A 26,880-nucleotide genomic window follows, 5' to 3' on the forward strand; every position below is an offset into this window, starting at 1 on the left:
ATATCGTTTCACAGCTGTTAATGTTCCGAAGCAGTCTCTGTCTCTCATTGCTAAAAATACCCCCGACAAGAGCTCACTAATTGATGTCACACGTGAAGCTGAACTTGTCAAGTAAGATGGGCCGATTGCTTCATAGATTGGCGCTATGAAATTATGAAATTGGACAAGTACACTTCAAACATTAACTTGATAAAAGTCTGCGCTGTGAATATAAAACAGGCCGAGTCTACTGGGCTCACTTGAAGAATATTTTCCAGAAAATCCTCAATCGAATTTGCCTGAATATGTTCTCTGGTTTGTTTTCTCAGCTCTCGGCTGTTAGTGGTCACTTGCCGGCAATGATGCAGCAGGAGGAGGAGACGGTTGCCATGGTGAAGACACTCACAGGGGTAAGAATCTTTTGTGTGCAGAGCTTGTGACATAAAGATGTGCAAACAGACAAATAATTTCTTGAAAGGATCATACAAGCAGGAGGATTCAAGCCCATGTAGACACAGTCATATACACTCATTACTGCATGTATGTATCCACCTCCTGTGTGTGAATAGCTTGGGTGTGCACATGAAACATGAAACAAAACAAGCAGAAACAGATGATTTTAACAGTAGGTTGTGTGGTCAATAATCACCAGCATCACACCATGTTGTTTGACTGGAGGTAACAAATGAAATCCTGTCAGTGCGGCTGTACTTTAGCCTCCTATCCAAGTCAGTAGTGTCATTCGTCCGCAGCTTGTCTACGTCTGTTCTTTTGAAGGTTTTGCTCTTTCATCCCCCTTCATTTAATCTCACCCGTCATGTCCCTGTTTTTCCATGCAGGGTGGGTTCACAGGGACGAGTCGAGTGTTGGAGGGCGGATGATTGATATGGCGGGCTGGCAGCTTTGGTACAACGTGGAGCAGAGAGCGAGCGGTGCCGGGAGATGATAGAGGTAGCGTATGATAAACGAACAGGTGATGAAATGAGGCCTTTGAAGGGAAACCGTTTCTGTTCCTCCCTCAACCGTTCATTATTTACTTTTTTGTTTTTGTGTTTCCGCTGAGGCCAAAAACAATCTTCAAATGGTATAGAGCCCAGAGGAATAAGTGGGATTTCTCATTTGGTCCTTTTACTTCTAACATTTTTCCAAACTTGAAGTAAAAGCTGCGAGATGATTGCTCACATAAAAACACCAAACCCAGTTTTACTAGTTTGAACATCACTGACAACACTGTTTGACTGACTGACTGACTCTTTGCTTCATCACATCCTCTTGATTGCTGAATAAATCTGCCTGGGCATTGCTTGTGCTCTGCTCCGCGTAGTCCATTAATATTCCAATCATCTTCTATATCAGATAAAGGGGAGAGACAGACTCCTCTTCATCTCTCAAAACACCAGCTGTGCAGAGCCGTGAGACATCCACACATGCACACAGAGCTGTAAACAGAGCACTGCAGAAACGTTAATAGATTCATACACGGAGGCAAACTTATATAATTGAAGAGTTTGCAGGCAGCGGCATCAATTTTGCGTGGCGTTCATCCTGCATGATTCACAACGTGCACAGGCTCTTGTTCTCTCCTTGGATGGATTCACAAATTTCAACTCGAGGCACCTGCACACTATTGGAGAGGAGGAAAAAATGGGGAGGAAGTGAGCGCCTACATCTGCAGATATCACCTCCTGCAGTCAGATGGGTGTTGATATGCTGTTGGCACCCCCAACAGTCCCCCCTTTCATATCCTACTCATCTCCCCCATCCTCCTGCCAGCCCTTCATTTCTCAGAGCCTCTCTGTCACTCACGCTCCACACTATCCTTGTGTTTTCCCCCCTTAAACTCGAGAACTGCAGTGAAGCAGTAGTTTTACCCTGTGCCCCTGGGCTTTGCCGGTCCCCGCTTCTCTAAAGCGATTAGTCACTCAGGCATCGAGTGGACCAAGAGTCTGGAAGCTTCTGATAGAGGACCGCTCGCAGCTCGAGTGACAAACTCAAGGACATTTTAGTGTTGTTGTTGCAGTTTGTTGCAGTTGTTTATGTGGAGGGCTGCGTGAGAGTGTCCAGCTCCTGGGGGCCGAGTCAAGGCAGCGAGCCATGGTAATTACATGCCACTCGTCACAGTGCTTTCTCTCTGTGCCCTGCCCATCGCCAGCAAAAAAGCTAACAGCTTGTGTGTTATCTTTGTAATGATTCACCCATCAGTTCACATGGACACAGCACTCTCATGTCCCCCTGCACACAAACACTCACCCCATGCTCTTGCACAAATTCACCCACTGCACAGCTAAATTTAAATGCATGGATGCGGCCTTGTACGTGCAACTCAGTGTCACAAATACTGGGCTCTGTTTCCCGTCTGAATTTTGATTTTCTGCACTCCAGTGCCTCATTTAGTTATATTTAGGATCAGCTAGACAAATCTGAAATACAAACCCATCAGAGTGCATCTTAATACGCACAGGGTAAATTGGTAAGGTTGCTGAGCAATACAGTGGGTTACCTTGTTTCCCAGGAAACAACAAAATCCAATTAAAGGAGCCCGTGAACCATAGCAACATGTGGTAAACACAGCATGGCACCGCCGCTAGGTTGTTATTCAATCATCAGAAGTAAAACAAACAATTACTGCAGAATGACCCTAATGCAGGAACAAATGAGAATTTATGCATGAGGAAGTGTGGGTTGGAAGTGGAAGTGATTCATCCCTCATACACGTCGGCAAGAGACTGCTCAAGCTCCTTATTCACAAGAATGATGATAATACTGATGAGACAAGCATTGTGAGGAATTTATTATTTTGCTGTCTAAATGTCTTTCATGTTCAGGACAAAGCATTTCCAGTGGTTTTACATTTCAAAGAGAATCCACGGTATTGTTGTTATTAGGATTGATGGAGGTATGTTACCCATGCTAATTAACTGTTGCTAATAATGCGGTTGAATAAATCATAATCAAAGGGGCGACCCTCTTAGAGCTGATTAATTTTTCATGCTGTGTCATCTATATCTTTCCTATGATATCTTGTTTTTAAATGTTAAGGAGGTCATAACATCTGGATGAGCTCTGCTGGCTGCAGGCGGATGGCAGATGTGCCAGCTAGTAAAATATAAAGACCTGGAGAAATTAGCCGATGGGAATTCGTACGTCCACGCCTCTTGAATTACATCCTCACTGTAGTAGATCACCTACACAGGGAGGAAGCGTATTCTCGTCACGGCCTCTGGTGGTGATGGGGAATCCATATGAATGGGAGTCATTGTAATTTTATGGAGGAATCACATTTCAAAGCTGGCTCGCTCTCTCACAGTTGCCACGGCAACAGTCTAACAGAGTTGGATGGGTGGACGGACAGACTAATGGAGGAAACATTTATTCACACAACACTTAATAAATGGTTAAAAAACATTAAGTGTTTATTAAAGTGTTTGTCTACAGTTTTGAGGAATTAATGCTGGTGTAATGTAGCTGTATGGCAGTTAGCCATGTGCTACAGGTGTCCTCCCTTTTCTTAGAGCTTTTTGGGAAATAAATCTTACCTGTCACACCTTAAACCAGACAATACAATCATACCTCTGCCTCCTACTACAGAAGGGGAGGACAACGTGAAGAAGTGGCCTCATATAGCTGTGACAGCTAAGTTATGTTAGCATTAGCGAAAATGTTGCAGTTGAGTTTGTGGCTACACCATCACGCTAAAATAAATTTGTGGCTTTAACAACAGTGTGTTGAACATGAATAGAAGAGGGGAGCTATGGAAGCACTGATAATTGCCAGAGCCTTTTTGTCTCAGACTGCTTCTCCATCAGTAGCAAAGAAATCAATATGCTATTGTACATAATCCAAGGCCACTCGTTCAGGCTCTCGATCCTCAGCTGCAGAAGGCAGAAGTATCGTCACATTATCCTGTTTAACGAGGGACAAGTTATGATCCCATATCTTTTATTTCCCAAAAAACACTCTCACAGATGCTGGTTCAGTGAAAGGAATAACCAGAGTGACTGCCATAATTCATTCTAGGAATATGGAGGATAGCATTTATTCCCCCTTCATACATATGTACATGTTATTCAGGACAGCTATGATATAAATATTTGATTGATAATATACTGATTTTACCGTGTAATTCTTGTGTTTAAGTTGAATTACCACGTATAGATAATGGTACAGATCAACATGCTTGGAGGTGGAAAAACCTGTGAGCCAGTATCTTGTGAAACTGCCGCACACTCATCACGTCATGATGCCCTTTGCATATTTTCTCTTTTTGGCTGATAGCATTGTTAGTGAGTTAGCAGCCAGATGGCCTGCGTGCATCTACAGCTGACTCACAGTAACTGGTATCGGAGGCTTTGCTCTCTCCACTTCAGGCTGTTAATCGTGCTATTCTGAGCCGCTTTCAGGTGTTTCTCCCTTTTCCCCCTGATATACGGCGTTTAGCAGAACGGCAGCGAGATGATTAAATCTTGTGTTGCACACAGTAAGAGATTGCCTGTGTGCAGCCGAGCTGATGCTCGATGTGATTGAGTCGTCGTTGTGATTGAAACCCGGCCTCCAATCCTCCTCCTCGTCCTCCTCCTTCCTGCTGCCGCCGCCGTCGTCTCCCCTCATCTTGAGACTGGTTGTGGCCTGTAACCATGGCGACAGCTGGTCTTCTTACCTGCTTAGAAGCGGGGAAAGGAGGGGAGCTCGTGACTTCAAAGCTTGGGTTACCAGCCATGGCGGATGGAGGAAGGTCGAGGAGTGGGTGGGGGTTGGGGGGGTCTTCACACAATGGCCACACTGTTCTCCGCACATCCATTCACTGCTCGAGCAGCCAGCGAGGGAAACAAGATCAATCGCATGAAGCAGTTGATTAGAGTAACTCAATATTACGACTTAGGTTTCCAGAGATGCTTTTAGAGCGAGCTGGGAGCAGCCATATCAGGCCCTCTCTGTCTATCTCTCATGTAAGCAGACAGAATCATTGCCAAGCTCCACACGCCATGAATAACCTCCTAAATGTAGGGTTGACTTCATCGCTCCCAACGGGAAATCCTAGTGACACATATTTACCTTATAGCCTCGTGGTGCAATCACATAGCTTACACTGAAAGGGAGCAGCAGAGTTTAATGCGCTCTCCCTAGAGATCTGAAGCAGGTTTCATTAATTGTACACATAGAAATTACCACGTGTCACAGCCGTCAAACAAACCATCTTTGAATTGCTTTGGTGTTTTCTCTCATTAGGCTCACTAATTTGTCACTCATCCTTTTGTGGATCCACAGTATGTACCTCGCCCCAACTAGTCTGACTTCAAGGCCCCCTTCGGTCTTTATTTACACACTGACTTATTATTGAGAGGCTGCTTTACACAGAGAAGTAATTAATTTTTGACTAATGATGTGCCAGTTGCTTGACAACAGCAATTACATCTTAATGAGTGAAAAGCTTAGTGTCAAATGATTGAGATGCAGCTGGATTGGTGCTAAATAGCTTTTAAGCCCTTAGAAAAGCCAATAGTGACAAACATGCGCAGGCTTAAACACACATTTTCATCTTCAAACATTATCTTGTAGGGTGTGATTTATGTGGTGGCACCAAAGAGTTATGAGAGTTATGTATTTTATAAATGATAGAGGAGTGATATTTAAAACCTGACGAGTAAGATCCTTCAAGACGCAGGTTTTCTGAGCTTTTCAGACATGCCGGCAGGACAGTCAGAGGCTCACCTTTTTGTATTTTCTGTGTGGCTTACTTTCAGCCGAGCGAGCTGAAGTCAACACTCAAACTGTACATTCACTCGGCGCAGAGCAGCTGCGCAAATGGCCTTAGGTTTCCCCTAGAAACAGGCCAACGCATTCCAGAGACGCATCAATGGGATTTGTTGTTATGATGGAGCGAGGCTGGCAGTGGCCAGATTTGGAAGGACTGTTGCTATGGAGACCACTTGAAGGGCCAAAAGCAGCTGTAGACAGTCAGCTGATGCCCTTTGGGTAAATCCTTTCAAACATGATTTGCTTACTTCTTTATTTATTTATTTTCCCCCTTTCAGCTCAGAGAAAGCCCCTCATGATGCACACAAATTGCCTCCGCCATTTTGTGTCCAGTGAGTGGGTGTAGGTGGAAAGCTGCAGTATGACACACTGAACTCACAAGTATCACATGAAAATGTGTAATTCTGATGCAAAAAGGTGCAATACGTCGCGATTGAACCTCAACAGAGAGTCAGTCAGCAATAATTTTAACAAGAAATTCATTATTTCAGTGACTTTTTGTGCGAAAATGCCAAATATTTGCTTGTTCCAGATTGTTAAATGTGCATATTCCTGCTTTTATCTGTTTTAAATCACTGTTAATTGATTATATTTGGGTTCTGGAGTGTTGGTCAGACAAAACAAGTGATTTGAAGCCGTCACCTCAGGCTCTTCATGGACGAAGCAATGACTCAATAATGAAAATAATTAGTTGCAGCCCTACGTCACTACTCTCCTAACCTCTGGAAAAAAGAGGCCTTCTGTTTCCAAGCCCACATCCTTGTGTTACACTCCACGTTAATGTATTCAGCATGTCTCCATGTGAGTCACATGTTGCATGTGTTATACGTGCCGTCTCCATCGAACAGGCCAACGTCTGTGTGAGTGCTGGCGAATTGGACCTGTTTGAAGGGATAATGCGGCGCAGCACGTCAAAGAGAACAATGTGATCTTTTCTGGTCCGGAAGAGAGTGTGTAACACTATCTGCACCTTAAATGGAGCGAGACAAAGAGTCAGGGGATCGCCATGTATCACTACTGCCCCTATCCTGCAGGAGACAACAGTGGGTGTGCGTCATGGCTCGGTTTCCAGTTGCCGTTTTGTGCAAGTCATGAATGATATTCTTACACCGTGTCACCCGACCTCACCTTATTATCAGCGAATATCGTGCTACAACCAAGATAGGAGCGATGTTATGTGGCCTTACAACTCACTCGCATTTTATTTCCAGACTAGTCAGCACCAACATTCACGTCATGATTGCAGGTGATTAAACCAAACTAAGTAGGGAAATCTTGCTGAGTGTGTTTGAATGTTGGGGAGTTTACCCTGGTAATCCTCATTTGTTTAATAGCCACTGAAACTCAGGTCAGGTGAGACATACTTTATCTTCCAGCATGAGTGTTTACTCTTCAAACACCTTGGAGAAGAGGTGTGTCTGTGCACAACTGCAGTTTTGGGTTTGAAATGAAAGTTAATGGGGTTTGGATGCAAGACTCAGAGATGTTGGGAGTTTCAAACAAATGATTTTACATCAAACTATTCCACATATGTGGTCTTATGTATGACATTTTAACCTAACAGCAGTGAAAGGTTGAGGTGGGTGTGGGTTTGTTGTGTTTGCACGGTGGCGTTTGCGCTGCAGCTAATCCGGCTCGCCTTACCTCGCTCTACCAGTAATCGTGGGAAAGAATGCAGCTCCTCTACTGTACTTGCCTTCCTTTGTGTCGGAGGTGTGGCCGGGTCATTATGTGAAGCGCTGCCACTGCTTCTCATGACAACCATGCCTCCCAGGTGTCACCTTTCCAGATCATCGTGTTGATACTGTAATGGGGAATGACTGCAAACAAACTAGAGCTGGAGTGACCTCATTTGCCTCGGGTGGTTCACAGCGTACAGCCGCGGTTTCACTTTACATTCATCATTGTGCTCTGAAACGATAATTAGTGTGAAAGATGATTCAAATGGAGCTGGTCCAGCTTCTCTGTCACTAACAGAAATGATTAGGATCTTATTGCTAAAACCTTGTTGCAAAGAATTGTTTAACATGAAACAAACTCAGTGCATAAAATTGATGATATTGATCCTGTTTGGAAGTGTGTCAGCAGTGCTTTTACACTGATTTCCTGTGTTTCATCTGCTGCTTTTATAAGCATGACACAGAGAAAACCCATTTGAGGAGCTCGACCCCAAAGTTCAAACACGTTTTTAGTGCTTTCGCAACAGCTCTCTTCTGTACACATCAGCAAAAGGCCCCAGAAGGATAAATGCTGACCACTTGGCTGAGGTTTGGTACGGCTCTGCCACATTTGGGCCCATTTAAAGCAATGTTTCCCGGCCCTCAGCAGCTGCTTTCCATCTAGTGGCATTTTCCTTGTCTACCCCCACCCCCCTCCAATGCCCCCCCCCCCCCCCCCCCCCTTCACCACCACCATCATCCCCTCTTTCTTCACGTCAAACTTGGCAGGCAAGTTTACACTCTGATTTTCAAAGCCGCCCTGTTCTCTGTCAAATGTTGCGTGGCAACATCAAACGCTCTGCCGGACAGAGCCTTCCTGGGATTCCAGCGTGGTGGGCGGATAATTGGAGGCAGGCCTCAGCGGATCTGGCAGATGTGTGATGAGTTTTTACTGGAGCTTTTTTTTTTTTTTTTTTTTTTTTGGGTGGTGTGTATGTGTGTGTGTGTGTATGAGAGACGGGGTTTAGAGGGAAAACATAAGGGCTTTCTTTGTTGTCGTTCCCTGCTCCCTCCCTAATGCTGGCCACAGGGGCGTCTTATTGGCCCAGTGGCCAAGTAAGGGCTGAGTGTGGCAGTAAACATTGCATACAGACACGATATCTGAACCCAGCATGTGGAATTTGATGTCTTAGGTCTGACTCACAAAGCCTTTAAGCCTCCAAACATTTCCACATGTCCTGTCCTTTTTCTCTGTTTCACTTTTTCTGGAAGCTGCCCCCTTTTCTCTGTTACTTTTGTAAGAAACACCCAGATAATTACTGGGCACTCTTGTCTAGGGATTGACCGCAAGTTTGGATGAAGGTCACTGCAGTTGCTGTCAAACATATAGTGATTACAAAGACGCTCAGGAATCCCGCCCCCCCCCTTTCTTTTCCCTCCGCCCGCTCACCCCACTGTAAAAGCAGGAATGCTGGACTTGGATTCTTAGTTTTCCCGTCCATCCATCATTGAGCAAGCATAACAGGGACCCAGACCAGCTCCTCCCAAGCCAAGGGTGGGCTTCCACTGAAAGTGCAAGGGGCCAGGGCTCAGTGGAGGGCTGTGGAGAGGGAAGAGAGGATGGAGGGGGGGTCGCTGGGCTCGGGAAATTGTTAGACAGAGGGAAATGGACAAAGGGAAAAAAAGACATGCAGACAGAGTTCCAAGAAAAAAAAGAATGAAACACAGCCCTCCCATGTTTTTGTTAAGTCCCCTGGGCTCTTGCAGACAGTATTAAGTTTAATTTTTTTTCTTTTAACACAGGAAGGCGGTGCAGATGTTCCTGAGAGCAGGCCTGCGGTTTCCCTGTTTTCCTTTTGCTAGTCTGTTCCCGGCTCTCCAGTGTTGCCAAGGCGCTCCCTTACTCGGTGCTGGCGTTTTTGTTTTTCCTGAGAGTGGGGCTCCAACAGGAGGGTCATCTCCAGGCCAGCTCCAAATGAGAAATAGTTGGCCAGCTGCCCTGGCGGCCGCTCAAATCCGCCCTTTTGAAAAGATTACTGTGCTGCTGCTGCCGCCGCCTCCTGTGGGGCATGCCAGATCTGCTGAGGGGAGAGGAATGTGCAGGAGGGCTGGAGGAGGGAGGGAGCAGAGAGGAGAGGGGGGGAGCACCGGGGGGGCCACATTTCATTCGACCTCTTTCAGAAAGTTTTTCTCATTACTTTTCTTCTCCCTCTCCACCTCAAATGTTTCAATTTCTGCTGCACAGAACAGGCGGTGGACTGTTCCCAAATAAAACCTGACAGGGTTTTTCCACCCAGCCAAGAGCTGTGTGACACAGTCCAGTTCAGCTGCCTCCCTCCCCTGGTTGTCTTTTGGCTGCTTGTTTTTGTTTCTTAGGGACTAGTGATGAATGATCGATTGATAGCGTTAAGGCCCACTGTGGGACTGCCGCAGGCTATCTCTGCTAAGCTGCTTTGCCTGATAGGCTGCTGACTGCGGAGACTCCAAAGCCAGAGCAATAAAAGTTGATTTGTGGGGGCATTGTGAGAAGCCCCAGACACTTAAGAGAGGTGTGCATGTCTCCTCTGGCCTGTCACAATCAATACTACCCCACCACTGCTGGGCCTCTCTGTCTCCACCGTGTTTACTCTTAAATAATGCATCACACTCTCGCACAAATACCTTCCATTCACACTAGGGATGGAGACCATTAGCCGTGGCCATGTGGAACAATGAAATACAGCCTCTGCGTCCTCTTTCTTTTTATACAACCAGCAGATAGAGCATTGAGTGCTTCTGCAAGGCATCATTTCAGTGCTGCCTGACCTAATTGAACAACCTCAACATCCAATCTTTTCAGGCTCAGATTACACACCCGCCTAGTTTCAGCTCGGATTAACCTCTGAAAAGAACTCTATAACAATTAGTGGAACAATGAAGATAAAAGGCCTTGTCTGAGCTAGGTTGTCTGAACCTGACATATTTTACCCCTCTTAACAGCATGCCCTGAGGGGACACATGCTTCCATGTTGTATTTATGAGAACAGTTATCGCATTGTGTATAAAATGATATGTTAACATGCCGTCGAGCAAAAGGAAATACTTCTCTGCTGTCGTATATTACTGTTTATGATTTTCTGAGCGATCATGTTTCTGGAGACTTTGATAAATGCTGAGTAATTACATCACTGAATGTTGGAGCCTCCCCAGGGATCATTAACCGCTGACGGATTTGGAGTGATGAAGCCTCAGTGGGTGGTCCTTATCTGAGAGTCAGGAAGCAGGGCCAGACCCATAAACACCCCACTCACCACAGAGGAAGCACCCGTGTATGGAGACCACACCCTAAGTTGCTGTAAACCTTGAATGTGCAGAAAAATATAAGAAAAAAAGAGTGGTGGGTGGGGGGCGGGGGCCTTAAAGATCCGTCCGAATCGCGGCGGTCATGGGAGAGAGAGAGAACAACAACCCAGCTTGGTTTAATTTGCAAGACTGGTCTGTTCCAGTAAACATCAGCGCACATGCAGGCAGAGTCAGAGCACTGCCATCACAGTGTGTCTGCTGCACGCTGACACTATAAGAAGAGCAGTGTGTGTTCCTGAGTCACATCTGCTTAGCAACACGTACGCTGGGGAGAGCAGGACAGAGCGATGTGATTGGGGGAGACCAGGACCCTCAGGACACCGAGCGCTAATTGCAAAGCTGTTTTTCTCCTCCATTTTTAACAGATGCAATAAGCCAGCCAAAGAGAAAGGGGTTGCGTAACAGGATTTTTACAGCAGATACCCCTCCTCCTCTGTGGCTCTCCCTCTATTTCCATCCTTTTTTGCCCTCTCCCTAGCAGCTCCATCTCTTCCTCGCCATCCTCTCATAACAGCTGGAGCTGAGCCAGATGGTTTTGATGCTTTTTTAAAGATTAAAGATGAACAAAAGAGGGGAAAATTCTAGTCTTTTTAAATGTTTATACTGCAACCGGTGTAGAAAATGCACTCTTTTTTTGGGTGTAGATGGGACACAACATAAAAATCCTTTGTTAATTGGTTTGGAGGCAGTGTTGTTGACCTGACTGAGGTCTTTGGCAGGCGTGACAAAGAGCTCAGTGTGGCCAGCCTTTGTGCTGCAGAGCTGGAAGAGTGGTTTCCATATTGGGACAATATGCGCTGTGACCTCTGACCCTGTTCAGAGGCGGCGGCTAGAGAGCATTTGGAGATTTGCTATCCAGAAACACAAAGCATTCCAGGCTCTCACACACACACACACACATCCACAAATAAGAGAAACAGAAAACATGCTGGCACAAGTCGACAACGCACACATGCACACCAACTGTTACTTTTCGTTCGTCAAACCCTGCAGGCCAAAAATTACACATGCAAGCGTTTTGCTGTCTGACGGGGGCAGGGCAGACTTGGCTGGGGGAGTTGAGAATATTTGCAACACATACACACACAGACGGGTGATCTCACTCTGTAAGGGAAGGCGAACATGAAGTATTTGTTGCCGCAGGGCCAAGAGAAAGAGTGTGTGTGTGTTGGGAGAAGGAGGGACGAGGGGGGGCATCAGCATGAGGGGGTGGGATTTGTTGTGCTTTGTGGGAGATTGGAGTGGGAATTAGACATAGCTGTTGTATGACTTTTTGTTCAGTACGGTTTCCACATCGGTCCCAGAGAAAACAAAGAAAAATTACGCAATGCTGTTACTCAACCCTAATTTAAGTCTTTCATGTGAGCACCAGGAAAAGGACTGTACTGTGTTCCAGGGCGTGTTTACATGTACAGTAAATACACAAGATATAAAGGACGTCTACTTTAGCACAAAAACATTTCCTCTCTCTCTCTATCTGATTGATGCAGATTGTTCCTCTTCTGTGTCGTACTTTCACTTTGTGCATGCATGCATGTTCATGTGAGAGAGTGCATGTCCCCTTATCAGGGGGAACACACTCTTATGCACTCTTTGCATGTTTGGATGACTACATCTGCCATCCACAATAACCCTCGGAGTGATGTCCAATGTGCTGAGTATGTTCTGATGTTTGTGTGCTTGCTTGGTGAGGGTGAAGGGAGGATAGTCCAGAAATAGAAATGTTTCATGAAAACATCAGAATGGAGAATCATTTCACTGTAAAGACTAGTTTCATAATCGCCCCGGAGGAACGGAGGCTTGTCTGTTCCATTTGAGCTCCCTTTTTGCCCTAATTCATTTCTGCAACTCGAATGTATTTAACCCAATGTCAGCTCTGACTACCCTCGCTCTCTTATCCCAGCCTTTTCTCCTGTCAGGTCATGTTTGTTACGAAAGAGTTGAGTGCTTTTTTCTGTGCCTGGGTAGTGCTGTTAACATCAGAGCTGTGATGATGACTGAGTTACAGTATGTGAGGCAGCAATCATCTTCCCTCTGAATGCCGGTCAGGAGAGTGGAGCACGGCCATGAGTAAACAAGGTGTGGCTCCACTGAGATGATTTTCAAAGGAAATTCATTTCCCTGACCAATCAGTCTCTGACTCACTCTGTTTTTGAGGACTCTCCCAGGATTTGTGTATAGCACTGACAGCAGCCCAGTCTCAGAGCCTTTTCTGGCAGGATGCTTTGTAATAGACTTGTCAGGGCTCAGGGCACAACAGAGAATGTTTATGTAAGTGGTCAAAAATAGGCAGCACATTTTGTCATGTTCAACGTTAGTCATGAGTTCTCTAACTCTCTCAGCCCAGTGCCGAGTGACTATTCAATGTAGCCTCCACTTTTTGTTTTCTGAAGAGGAGACTAAGAGTCTACAGCCATGCTAGCAGCTCTGTGAAGCTACATTCAGGCATTGTGGGGCCTTGAGCTTAAATGCTAATATTAGCTTGCTAACTCTCTCACAATGTCAGCACTATATTAATAATATGCAGGTGTTTAGCAGGTATAATGTTTAGCATGTTTGCTGTCATGGTTGAGAATATTAGCATGCTAACATTTGATAATTAGTAAACACAAAGAACACATTAAGATTCATCCTCTGGGGACAACAAATATCCTTAATCTGATGCATTTGAAATTCATTTAAAAGCTGCAGATACGTTTCACACAAAACCACAAATGCCAACTTCATGGAGGTGGTGGATAAAAATCATAAGCTCATAATAAAATCAGTGGGATTCATCCTCTGGAGACCATGAATATTTGGACCGTATCTCAGCAGCAAACCTTCAAACCATCACTAGAGCCTCATGTACCCACACTAATGTAGCTAAAAATCGAAGCAAATCAGGCCACCTTTCCATATATGGTGTCCCAGATGGATGACTTGCTAGACATCACGGCGCGTGCTGTGGTGACTCAAGCACAAAATTGAATCACACATTTCATAACATGAATGAAGAGCAGCTTCTGACAAACACAGTGTTTGACACAGTGCTTTATTATTGCAGAGCCAGCCAGTAAATTCCACAGAGGTGTCTCTGCTGACCCGACGTAATGACCCCTTTCATCATATACATATATTGAATATGTAAACTGTCCTGTGCCTACAATCCTTAGCATCTTCAATAATGTGAAAGCCATATACTGCGAGCAGTTAATCACTGGGATCACCTCACATGCATACAGACAAGACAGATACAAGGCCTAACATATAAAGGCTGTGATGTTAAGCATTTATATACAGCCTACTGAGCCCATGCTTTCTTGTTCTACACTAGCTAAGACTTAAGATAAGCTAATCCTTATAGAGGACTCTGTGCTTTGTTAAATGGTAAATCCAAACCCGTCTCCACTCACCATTTACCCACACAACCTGCTAACCCAGCCCGGCTCCAGCCTGAACACCAGATCAATGCGTATACAGATCAATAGGCTTATTAGAGCTGCAGTTGAGTGGTGAACAAAGCCGATTAGCTGAGTCTCCACAGCATGTCCCCTCAGGTTGAAGAGAAACACAGGAAAGGTCACCAGTCACAAGGTCGTTGAGCTCCGTAGAGCTGCTGGTTGTGCACACTGAGGCGATCCTCACCTTCTTCAGCAAATATGATTAATAGAATTAGACTCTGGGAAACATTGATCAGCTATCTCTGCGTTCTTTCTGATCCATTCAAAACTCCCATTGATTTTCAGTCATGTTTAGCTCCCTTTAGGAACAATGCTCGTACCAACTGAACCTCTAGATTTGTAGACATCTACATCCACAGCTTTGTTTCCAGCGTCTCCTGCCGGTGTTTTAAAGGTCAGTAAGTGCAATGAATCTTCATTCGAGACTATTTCTGTAGACGCCTGAGGCTGAGCAGCGAGGTGTGAGTAGATGGCGAGTCTGTGACAGTCAAAGAAAGTAATGTTCTCCAGTCAAAGTATATGACATGAATGGAGGCACAGCTAGACTCGTTTTTGGTACCTTTAGAACATTTCTGAAAACCTGCCAGAAGACACTTAGGACTTTGTGGGTTCTGCCTCTATAGGTGGTATAAGACTGCATACATGAAGAGAATGAAAGAGACGTATTCATGCCTTCAGGGTAATTTCATGATGATGGGAACCAGGGGCCTTATAAATCCTTTCACTCAGCAACTTACAGGCTTTCAGTGGCTAACATGATCATTCACCGGTGTATGCATTGGATTACTTAGCGGCTTATTTGCCTACATTCAAGTGGACTTATTGATAAGATTGAGTCAGTTATAAGATAAATGCTGAATAAATAGTTTGTAAGGTGGTTAAGGTTTGGAAAAAAAAGACAAGATAAACATTGTGGTTTTCATGTGAAAACAGAGACGACTGTGTTTAATTGGAAAAGCAACTTTCTCAAGACCTTCCCATGTGTGACTACCGTCCTCAGACTGAAGATGAATGGACTGCTCTTTCTCCTTCTCCACAGAGATATAGGTCTTGTGTTTTGACCCCCCACCCCCCCTCAGCCTTGTGAATGGAGGGCTCTCTGCACTATACTCCTGAAACCCAGCACTAATGGAGGGGGGGAGCAGGACTGTCTTGGTCGACTGCGACCCCACTCCCACCCCACCCCTGCACAAAGGCCAGCTTTGACTGGGAGGCCTGTAATGAGTTGGAGGCGGGAGAGGAGCAGAGGCCAGGGGAATATCTGATGACTAAGAGGCTGCGAACGCCACTGTACATGACTGTGTGATTAATGAATGCAGCATCATCACAGATTGGCCTTCACCCAAGGCTCTGAGATCATCACCTCCACTCTTGCCTCTATCTCACAGTGTGGAGCAGCCAAGATGAATCTAAATAAGGAAATATATACTTGAACGTACAGATTATTTCCTTCCATTGAAGCAGACTTGTGTGTTATTCGGGTAGTTTTTAAATCAGTGAGGTGTGCTGTAGTCTGCGGATATTGATCTGGAGCCTTATGTCTTGTGTGCTGGCTCAGGGTTTATTTGCAGCTGCTGTTACTGGAAATGGATCCCTGGAGCGATCTGGATTCAGCTGATCCAATTAAACGCTGTGAATAATTGATCTGACAGTGAAACCGAGCCCTGTCACATGGGAGCGGTGACATCATCATTTAAGGGCTGAAACCCTTACTCCTGTGCAGCTGGACTGCCCCGGGTCATTTGTTCCACAATCAGTCCACTGTATCTGATTACCGCCTGTGAAGGACACAAAGCAGACCATGAGGACAGAAGGGGAGGTTACACTGGCATTATCACGCTTGGCAAGACTGTACAAAGACAACGGGCTCACTGATAGCCGAGGCCCGGAAACTCACAAGATTGTCACATGCTGTAGAAAATCTGACCCCGTTAAGCTAAGAGAAATGGAAGTGCTGATTTCATCTGGTTACAGTGCTTTAAGTTTGATGCAACTTTGTATTAAACAAAAACAAATCTTTCTTTGTTTCCTTTTCCTTATTTACCTCTCATTTTGGGGCTGTGCTGCATTGCGTGCTACAAAAGCCATTCCTAAACAAGACCTCCATGTGAACCAGATGGACTCTGCGTGGGTCGATTATCTTCCTGGCCATGAAATAAGGTGCAAATAGGAGCCATCTTTGACCCTGGCCTTGGAGGAAGCTTAGATTGTAATATCTAATGAAACCCCTCCAGAGAGGTCTGCTCCTGCCGCTCGCCACCTTTTCATCTAGATCTGCACCACAAATGAGAAAAGGAGGCTGTTGAACATCCAACATCTTGTCTGAATTAGACTCGAACCCTTGGGCAGGAACGGGGGGAGGCCCGCTCTCCATGTCTCCCCTCAGTTTCTCACGGAGGGAGGAAAGGGTGTGGGGTCCCGTTTATGGCTGACTCTCATGCTGCAAACATTTTGCTGGGCTGGCACTTCTGATCTGGTCATAATCAACCCATGGGCCCGATGAAATCATCCAGAGTGTTTCTCCCCACGTGGCCACACAGTCATTGTGCATCACTGTGTGATGTCCAGGGTTGTTAAGCGGCGTTATTGTTGTGGAAAGTCTAGAGACTCATCAGCTGGGCCTGATTAAGACGAACGCATGACTAGTGTCTCCTCAGCAGGTGTTGGGGTTGGTGGTTCCAATCTTACTCATTCTACTTATTTCTCTCGCCAAAAAGGACAATATTTTTCACTTATGAACAGAGACTGAGAATCCGTGGTAGTGGTCCAGGCAATAATTCTGGTGTCTGGAGAAAAACACGTGTGCATAAATACTAGTCTCAGTTAGATAAAGAGGCATTTTGGGGAATATGCTTGTTCACTTCATTTCCAAGCGGAGTAAGATGAAAATACCGTTTTCACTCTCATGTCTGTGCCTCAAGTATGTAGCTGGAACTAGTTAGCATGAAATGCAATACCCATTTTTTGTCGCTATGTTTCATGGCTGAAGCTAGGTAGCTTGCAAGCTATGCAGGAAGATGACAGCAATGCTCCAGTTGGTTGATTCAGCTGATGGAGACAGTCATGAGTGGGCATCATATTTGAACCGCTGATCAAGTCTGAGATAATCGGGCGCCAACACAGAGGTCTGGACTAGTGCTACTAGTGCTAGCTTAGCATGAAGACTGGAAGCAGGGGGAACAGCTAGCCTGGCTACCAGCACGTCTATATTTCACTGTTTAACACTTAATATCTTATTTGTTTAATCCATAAACAAACAGAAATGTAAGAATGTAGATTTGTAAGTACATACTGGAACTATTTCTTTATGAACAACACTTCTGTGGGGAGTCAGTGCACCCAGTTGTTGTATTACAGTCTTTGTTTGTACTGTATGCAGTAAATAAATGAGATATGTGTTAATTGGTGTTGGTCGGCACCAGCTTACCTCCATCCCCCTGTTTCCAATCTTTATGCTAAGACAAACTAAAGAGTCTCCAGGGCCTGGCCCAACCTTAACCCTCACCCAAACCTACTGTCTTCTGAACCCAATTTAGCCTCATCACTAACCAGTTATCTTCTTTACGTTTAATCATAACCTCATGTTAATCTCCACCAATCACAGAGAGTAGCACTATGGGAAAAACACTCAAACTCAAGGAGCATATTTCTCAATATGGTCAACCATTTCCTTAATTAATAAGTCTGTTATCTCCAAATTTGCAACAATGTCCACAGCTAATGCTGCTAAATAGAAGCTAGCCCTCAGTAGTGGATTGCTGTATTAACTTCAGCATTAGTTGCCAATCTGTCTCAAGTGCAGATAAATTTGATTCAAGTATGTGTCTTTTTTTTTCCTCTGTCAAGGTTGGCAGAGGCAAATATGGACGTGCCCACACATTTCTCCATGAATTGAGTCATTGGAGCTTCACGGGGGCAATGAGGGGACCCTGTCAGTTAATTAGACGAGGGTGGTGACAGCTCCATCCATCACCTTACGTTTTCTTTCACCCCAAAGACCAGAGTCCAGTTGGAACATTTCCCTCATCCGTCAAACCCCGGAGAACATTTCCAACTGCAAAGACCACCGTTTGAGCGGCGGAGACCTGGAATGAAATCTTTTCGAGCAACAACACACGCTGACATGAGCTCGACCTCCCAGGAAAGGTCATGCGGCGTTACCGTGGCAACAGGGAACACCACCAGTATGTTAAAAAGGGTAGTCAGGAGGGGCGTAAGGGGGGCGTCTAAACCGAATCCATGGCTGCGGAATTTCAGTGGGTGGGTGCGGATGCATGTTGAATATTAAAATATTCTCTTCGCCTCTATTCATTACACCACTCCGATGTTCCATAACCATTAACATCTGTTAAAGCTCAACGCGCACTACGACACATCCAGCTCTCTGGACAAGGAGGGTATTTTTAGACATGTACTCATTAGTGCTGAGAGATCATTTGTAATGAAGGACGGGAGGGGAGAAGGAGGCCAATAACACAGTGAAAGATGGTATCCATATTCAAATACCTGAGAAGCGAGTGGGGGGTTTAACTGGCGGTGGAAAGAGCGGAGGTGAGATGTGAGGGGCAGGCCAATCAAAGATTTTGAGGAGAGCGATGCAATAAAATAGCCAGGGCAAGGTCAAGAATATTATACAGCACATTATGAATGCTTCCAGCTCTGCTTCTAAAACATAGACAACATATGTAACCTCTAACTAATTACACATGCTAATAAAACTGCTATGTACCCTGGACCAGGATCAGACCTATTGTTCTCGCTGGGATCAACATTCCTCCAGTAATTCAGCCATAATTCAAATGAGCTCGTCAGTTCTATTAGCAGAGCGGCTATCATTCAGAATCATGCATGGTATCGATTAATGGAGTCTCCTCGCTGAGAACCGTTCAGTTATTCCTCTTTGAAATGATATATATCCTGCAGGCAACATGTGCCATATTTCCTGTTTTGGTCATACAATGGTGGTATTGAATTGTTGGAGTGTTATCTGTTTTTCTATAATGGGATTCTGATTTAATTCGCTGCAGCGGGGAAAGTGCCATGCAATCCGTCTCCTTCTCCAGGTAGAGGTTAGATTGGATAAGAATATAGTGCCATTGTCTTACAAAGTGAGGACACAAACACAGATAGGGGTAGTAGACAGCAGTGCCACTTCCCTCCTCCTTCAGCTCTTAGAGTGGGGTGTAGCCTGATACAACAGTGCCCCCTGGAGGACATCTTGCAGACAGTGGGTGTCTGTGAACTTAAAACAGCCAGGGGCAAATCCAGGTGTTTTCACAGGCTGAAAATTATTTAGTATAATGTTTGTGTAATGTAATTAGCATGGTGCACTTAATTGAACATTTGTCACCAGATCACCAGATGCTGTCCATGTTAAATGTGGCATTGAAAGTGAAGTGAAATATAACCAAGCCAAAAAAAAAGAGCACAAAAGGGTAGCAAAAAGCCATGTAGTCCAAATATGCTTCTTGTCCCACCAGCCTGGCGCTGCCACTGGCAAAACACAAAAACACAATGGAGTGATGGAAGGACTCATTTGCCCGAGCGGCCTTTGCTGCCACACAATTAGCGGCGGAACAGTGGGCAGACCAAATATCCAAGTGCCACTCCACAGGGAGGCCAACTTGGTCTCCAAATGGAGGAGGCCAATTTGGATGGTGACTTCGGTGGCGTGTGAGCCCAGTCATTGTCCCTCGCAGGCAGCCAGCAGATGGGAACGAAACGTGGCCAGGTGCTAAGAAGGACGGTCTTTGATGGAGTAATAATAACACAATATCTGTATTGATATGTATTCGTGATTGGAAATGAAAACATCAGATGAAATCCAGCTCCATCACCACAGTGGTGTGCATGTTGTTACCTCCAGTCAGGGCCAAGCTAGCTGTTCCCTGTCTTTATGCTAAGCTCTGCTAACTAGATGCTAGGTCTTGCTGCATATTTATTGCACAAATATGAGAGTAGTATTTACTTCTCAGCAAGAAAGCAAAATCAATTCTCAATCAATGTATATCTGCTGCATCAGCATAAGAGACATATTAGTTTTGGGTTCATCACATTTGGAAAAAAAACTACAAAGAGATTTAATAAAGAACATAAAGAAGATGTTGAACTCATGTTAAATGCAGGTGCAAATGCACTGGTCCTTGAAATATTATATAGAAATGGATGTGATGTCAGTAATCAATAAGATACCATTGATTACAGCCATGAGATAATGTACAGCATGGGAAAAGCTCTTAGGGAGAGGCCTTATCTGTAATGTTCTCTGCAGAATGACATCCCTGTAATGACAAAGCACAGCATGCGCTCATAGGCATGAAGAGTTGATAGTGCTTACAGACCTCGATGAGGAAAAAAAAAGAAAAAAAGAAAAATGCAGATGACAGGATGGCGAGTGTGATTCAGACCACAGGGTGTTGATTTCTGGGAAAGCGGCTCAGGAGGCTGGAAGTACGAAGACAGATGGCCGCATGGTGCACCGATTCCCCCTATGAAGCTTCACACACAACAAGAAATCCATTTATGAGATGGCTCTCTGAGCGTAATGCTACTAATTTGGGGCTGATGAAGAACACAGGAGCCGAGTGCCAGCAATGGGGACTTTCAACCATCCCTAAAAGGATTTTTGAGAGCCCAGATGTGCCGTTTATTGAATTAGATTCAACTGTGGCTTTTAAAAGGATGTCTTATCAGAGTATATACAATATACATAGCATCTGTATGTGTGTCAGTGCACCAGGAGCATGAATAAAGTCTGAGAATTTAAGTACAGTTTTGAGGCACTTGTACTTTATAAGTAGCTCCACTAAAGCTCAGAGGCAAATATTGTTCTTTTTACTCCACTGCATTTATTTGACAGCTGTAGTTAATAATTACTTTGCAGATTAATAGAACAAAATATAATCAACAAATAGAGCATAGGTTGACAAGACTTGAAGTGAAGAAACACAAGCTACGCAGCAGTATATAAAATAAGTAACCTTAGCTCCCCCTTCACCAGCTGCAACATTATATTAATGCAGCAATAATAACTGTCCAATAAGATAATATATGTTATTCTGAAATGGCCCAGTCTGAATAACGTAGCACTTGGGCGTGAACTTGTTAATAGCTGACGAGCTGAATTTAGCCTGACAAAGGATTCACTGACTTTGACTGGTAGCCTATTGATTTTTTTGGAGGTACCAGACAGAATAGGCTTCTTTCCAATAAGGATCAATGCAGGTGTCTGGGGCAGCATTTTCTATTAATGGAGCTGTGAACTTCCCCCAACTATCCAACCTCTCTCCTGGTGATGAATTAAGCATATTGTGTTTTTAGTCATGCTAGCAGCGTAGCTCTAGGAATGGCAAATTTGGTCTTTCAGTCCGCTGCTTTGGTCCAGACTCCAGCCGTTTAACGTTGTCCATTTTGGGACATTTGTGCCCATGTTAGCATGCTACCATGCTAACCTAAGATGGTTATCATGGTAGACATTGTAGCATTTAGCATACCTACACTCTTTGTTGACCTACAACAATTAGCTCAATGGATTAACTATGTTTGTAAAGGACAAAAAGATGTTGATAGCAAAAAGAGGACAAAGTGGGTAACTGTGTGACCAACTATGAGTAATAATTCTCAGTATTAAAATGTATTTTAAATTAGTATTTGAAACGTACAGCCTGAAGTGACCTTTACTTAAATGCGACCAAACCCACTCAGGCAGAAGAGAGGTTTAACAGCTCTCAAACACAAGACAGGCGGGCTGATTGCAGAGAAGGAGGCAAGAGTGTGTCTGCTTTTAGAGGCTGTGTTGGCTCGAGTGAAGCCAAACTGGACACAAATCATCTGGAGCACCATCCAGAGGGGTGGGCGTGAGGGTGGGTGGGAAGGCAGAGCAGATAAAACGAATCCTAAAAAGCTCCTGGCAGCTGAATAAAACAGCCCCAAAGGCTGTCTGTCATGGCATGGTGTTCAAGTGTTGGCCCCCTCTTTCTGTTCCTGGCTTTGTTCATGTCCTGGTTTCACAGCGCTTTCATCTCCCACCCCGTCCTCTCCCATAGGTGCCTGAGTAATTACTACTGACACAAAGAAGCAGAGGCAAACATGAATCCGCAAACATTACAAAAGCAATTAATTCCTGTCGATTCATTCTATCTTTCAGTTCATTTGCTTGATGAGCTTTGTCCTTTTCTGTCTTGTTTCTCCGCAGCTTTGCTAAAAAGCCAGCATGCTTTGGGCTCGGTTAATCACCGCTGCCATCACCCTGCCTCAATTTACTATCACTTATCATTTGAATACTGCAGTGAAGTCACCTTGCTTGGGTCCTGCTGAATATTCTCATTTCTATACTATAAACACTTCACTATAGAGCCTTTAATAACACACGGAGCATGAATCCTATCTCATAGCTTCAGTCTGCAGGAGCAGGTGCAGAAGTAGACGCCTCTTTTTGAATCATTTAAAAGCAATAAAAAATGTTACTTCACAGTTTTTCAGAGACACGCCTGTTGCCTAGTATTTACCATAATTATGATATATTTATGACAGCACTAAGGAGGATGTTCAGATGTGTCTGTTCTTGATTCTGTAGGATCCGTCTAGCAGTAAACAGCATTAGCGTTGGTGGTTACAGTGAGTGAACTCCTGTGATAGAGAGACGTAAACTCTGACACAAAGTGTGCAGTTTATATTTCTTCACAGAGCACCGTGGGACCTATTTAAGTGTATCCTTTTTTGTCTCTTTCTTCTTTGCATTGCCTCCTGAGAAAAATCCACACTAACATCATGATTGCATCACCTCACACGTCTTTCCTGTGGGCATGAAATCGGCACAACAGCTGGGCTGTCAGAAGGTGTCATTTTTGCAAAAGGAAATAAGGGGGAATAACTGGCTGCAGAAGCTTTCAGAGGATCCTCCTGAAACGCTGCTGACTCCCCTGCTGCTCTGTAATGAACTGCCGAACTCCAGATGGGGCTGACTCTTTGACTTATTAAAGATTTACCAGGTGGATCTGCCGTCGCGCCCTTGACCTTCAAAGCTGCGAGGTGGGGTTGCGACTGTACGAAGACAGTGAGTGTTTGGGGATTTGAAGGGGCTGGAAGTTGACAAACGACTTTACTGGCTTTGCCAGTTGACAGCGTTGGCAGACTGTCAACAGGCAAAGCCTGAATGCAATATCATTTGTAGTAAATTACCAGCCCACACAAAGTGACACAAGGCAGCGTAAGTCAAGTTCTTCTGACAGCTCCTTCAGCTGCAACACAGAGCACACACACTCATACACGTACCTCACTTTTACCCACATGTCCCAACAAATAAAACACACACCAACACAGGGAGATCAGGTTTACATTTACTCCACCAGAAATCTCTTGATGCAAAACATCTTGCATCTCATCTTTTATCATACTTCAGCGTGAGTTTACCTGTAACATTTTTTCTTGAATCAAGTGAAAGACTGAACTTTTGGAGTGCAAATGTTTAATTTTATTTGTTTAATGAACTGATATTTTCTTGCATCAAATGGAGCATCCTCCCTGGTTTCATGAAAAATACATTTAAGATGTATTGGAGTAAAGATACCTCAGTGTAGAGGGAAATTTGTTTACATCAGCTACATCAGTGAGACTGACAAGACAAACAAGGACAGGAGCGTCAGAAGAAAAGTCTACCCAGCAGTGATAAACAACAGCAGCTAACCAAGAAAGTCTTGTGATGTGAAAATATTATTTCTTCTGTCTGACAAGCCTGCTCTCGGGAGACTGTGAGAAAGAATATTGTGATATAAAAACAAATATTTGGCTGATGTGGAGCAATGTTTGCCAAGTCTGTTGTCTCTGATTTACAGCGCATTTAATGTGGAGCAGAGCTGGGAGTTTCTCATATGAAATGAGTTTTATGTAACTGGAGTTCAAGAGCTTGGAGGAGGATGCAGTGTGGGTGTTGTGGAGAGGCCCTGATCTCCTCTGCTGACTGGAGCTGAATCAGGTGGATGTGAGTTAACACAGGGTGTTTTTCTTTAAAATGGGAGCTGCTCAGATACACAGGTTAAACTCGATTACAATGGCCTGAAAGGGAAAGCGATAGCAGATCTTTTTGTCTTTTGTTTTGCTGCCCCAGAAGAAACTTGCTGCTGTGCATTTATTTACAAAAAGTAGCTTTCACAAGACTGCTCCACTTTAAAAACAAAGCTTCTGTTTAGGATCTTGAAAGCATTATGTTAATTTTTTACTTTCAGTCAGAAAACACTTTCGGACATGTTGTGTCACATCTTGTAATTGATGACCTTTTAAGCAGAATGCAGTTAAATACCTGGGGTAAATGTAGATTTAACCAGCCAGGATTTTAGGTCATGAGTCAAACTCATTGCTCTGCTCAGAAAACTTTGACAAGATGTGAGATATAAAGTGTTTTGCTTGAACTTGAAGTTTCCATGAGTTGTAGTAAGTAGGTTAAAACATGCAAGATCACTGGTATATTGGCCCTTTAAACAACACTGGCAGTGTTCCTTAAGTGGAGTGGACAGTGGCAGGATGTGGTTCTGGAGAGGTGGAAAGTCCAGAGAATAAGCCAAGTGGGGCCTCCAGCGAGGCGCGGCATGTGGTCATGCTCCAGTTAACTGGAGTTCACCGGAGGTTAAGTGGGCTATAACTTAACAACAGAAACTTCGGAAATATATGTACAGGCAGGGAAGATGACAATACTGTCTGACAACTCGCGTCTACCCTCAGCTGTCAGTTTGATTTTGATGTCTGCTGGTGGGCGATAGTTTTGTCTTTGCAGCACGGCTGATTCCTAAAAACACACAGAGCAGAACAAACTCTGGTTTCAGCTTCTGCAGCGAGGCTATGCACAAAGTAATCGTTTGCTCCAACCCCTGGGACTCCGGGAGAGACACTCCACCGTTGTGCTCCTGACTGGTGGGTCCATTTTACCCCCGGCTACTTGGTCCAGGCCACTGACTAGAGCACTGCTTCAGTGCCCACACTGCTCTCAGAGGAAGTGACCTCAATACATCCAATAACCCTGCTCGCACAAGCGCGACAGCTGTGGAAGATTGGAAACACCCCAGGTTTCTTATCATAGATACTGCTGAAATGAGAGAGTACATTGTTTTGGTGGTGTAAATGTCAAGGGAAAAATGATTCAGAGTTTCCTCATGCAGGTTGATATCTAAATGACATCTTCAAATGAGAAAACTGGCAACTGCTGGTAATTATTGAGGAGAGGAAATAACATTCAATCATAACAAACTAAATTTTGACTATTACACAGATATAGCAACAGCAATTTATTTATCTCTGAAAACTAGTTTTTATTAAGAAGGGATTAAATGACTGCGATGTGAAAGGTGTCACTTAGTCAGTAGCACTGACTGTAGATCTCCTGAGCTCTGTGGAACATTTAAATGGCTGTTAACTCATTGTTTTGGTTTGACAGCCCACAGCTCTACTGATTTGAATCATTCTCACTCTCACTGCTCTCATCTGCGCCATTTTCAGCTGCAGCAGGTAGCCAGCAGCTAAATCAAGCAAAAGTACCTGTGAAACAGCTAGCAGCCAGCTGGTGAACCGAATACTTCTCCATAAAGACTTGCATTCATCAGATAGACGCAAACAAATAAATGCTAATGTTGCTCCATGTCTGCTTCATGTGTAAATAAGCAACTGTTAGCTAACACGTTCACCTGATTAACTTCTTAAGGTTGTGCTGCCCCCAAGTGGTCAAAAAAAAAAAAAAATTAAAAAAATCTAACGTTATTAAAACTTTTCAGTCAACAAAGAAAGCTGCAAATTTAGATGGGCTTCCTGGGGATGCTAATTAAACTTGATCTGATGATGCTATCAGTATGCAAGGTTCAAACCATCCTGTGCTCTCTATAAGGAGAGTAATCCTGGATGTATAAATGGTTTATTTTGGCAGCTTTTCCCCTCCTTGCAGCTTCTGTCACCATCACAGGGAGTCTAGGAGGTAGGACCATGACTAATAAGACACAAAACAACCAGGTCATTCAGTCTACATGAAGGCAGTCTGTCCGCCCATGGCCTCTATTCATGAGCACTAAGCAAATGTTAGGCCTCATCGCAGTGTGGTGATAGTTAACGTACTGAGCCGCAGGAGCTGATTTGTGCTGATTACCGGGGCCTATGTGACTGTGTGCGCCACGGCCAGGTGATTGTGTGGGATCCTGCGTTTGGCACTTGTTACCGTTGTTTTCCACAGAGATGCTAATCATCCAGCATGCGCCGGAGGCATGATTAAATGTCACACGGCTCCCTCAGTTTTGGCCCTCTCACTGTGAATAAACCTTTCTCACCCACAGGCTTGAGGAGGCCCAGAGTCTGCAGCCATGCCTGAGCAACGCAGAGCCACAGCTCCCCCTACAGGTCAAACTACAAAAGACAACAACAGGCAGGTAAATGGGCAAATTGATGTTTCACATCAATCCAAGTGTGTTTAAGCTTTAGTTTCAGAAATGGTTGTTGAGTTGTTGTTTGACTTGCCCCAAAACGCAACACTTGATGTTTTGTACTGGTATATTCTCGCCCATATTTCTCTCATCTCTCATCCTTCATCAAAACTAAAGTCATCAAATAGTAATCTTGGGAAATAGGAAACTGTGTCATATACTGTAAATGAAAAAAATAAGAGTGCAAGACTGCCCTCATGTGGAAAAATCAACTGTATTTTATATGGTCATCATAATTTAGTTTTAAAA

At 44.4% G+C, this 26,880-nt stretch overlaps 1 long non-coding RNA gene across 1 annotated transcript; it reads left to right on the forward strand.

The window, feature by feature from the left end:
* Positions 1-257: 257 nt before the first annotated feature.
* On the forward strand, positions 258-26,838 carry LOC127143438 (uncharacterized). Its single transcript, XR_007814844.1, has 3 exons — positions 258-389; positions 819-930; positions 26,485-26,838. It is a non-coding gene; the product is annotated as an uncharacterized LOC127143438 (long non-coding RNA).
* Positions 26,839-26,880: the final 42 nt, after the last annotated feature.

This window comes from Lates calcarifer, linkage group LG16_LG22 (genome assembly GCF_001640805.2).
Source record: "Lates calcarifer isolate ASB-BC8 linkage group LG16_LG22, TLL_Latcal_v3, whole genome shotgun sequence".
NCBI classification, from domain to species: domain Eukaryota; kingdom Metazoa; phylum Chordata; class Actinopteri; family Centropomidae; genus Lates; species Lates calcarifer.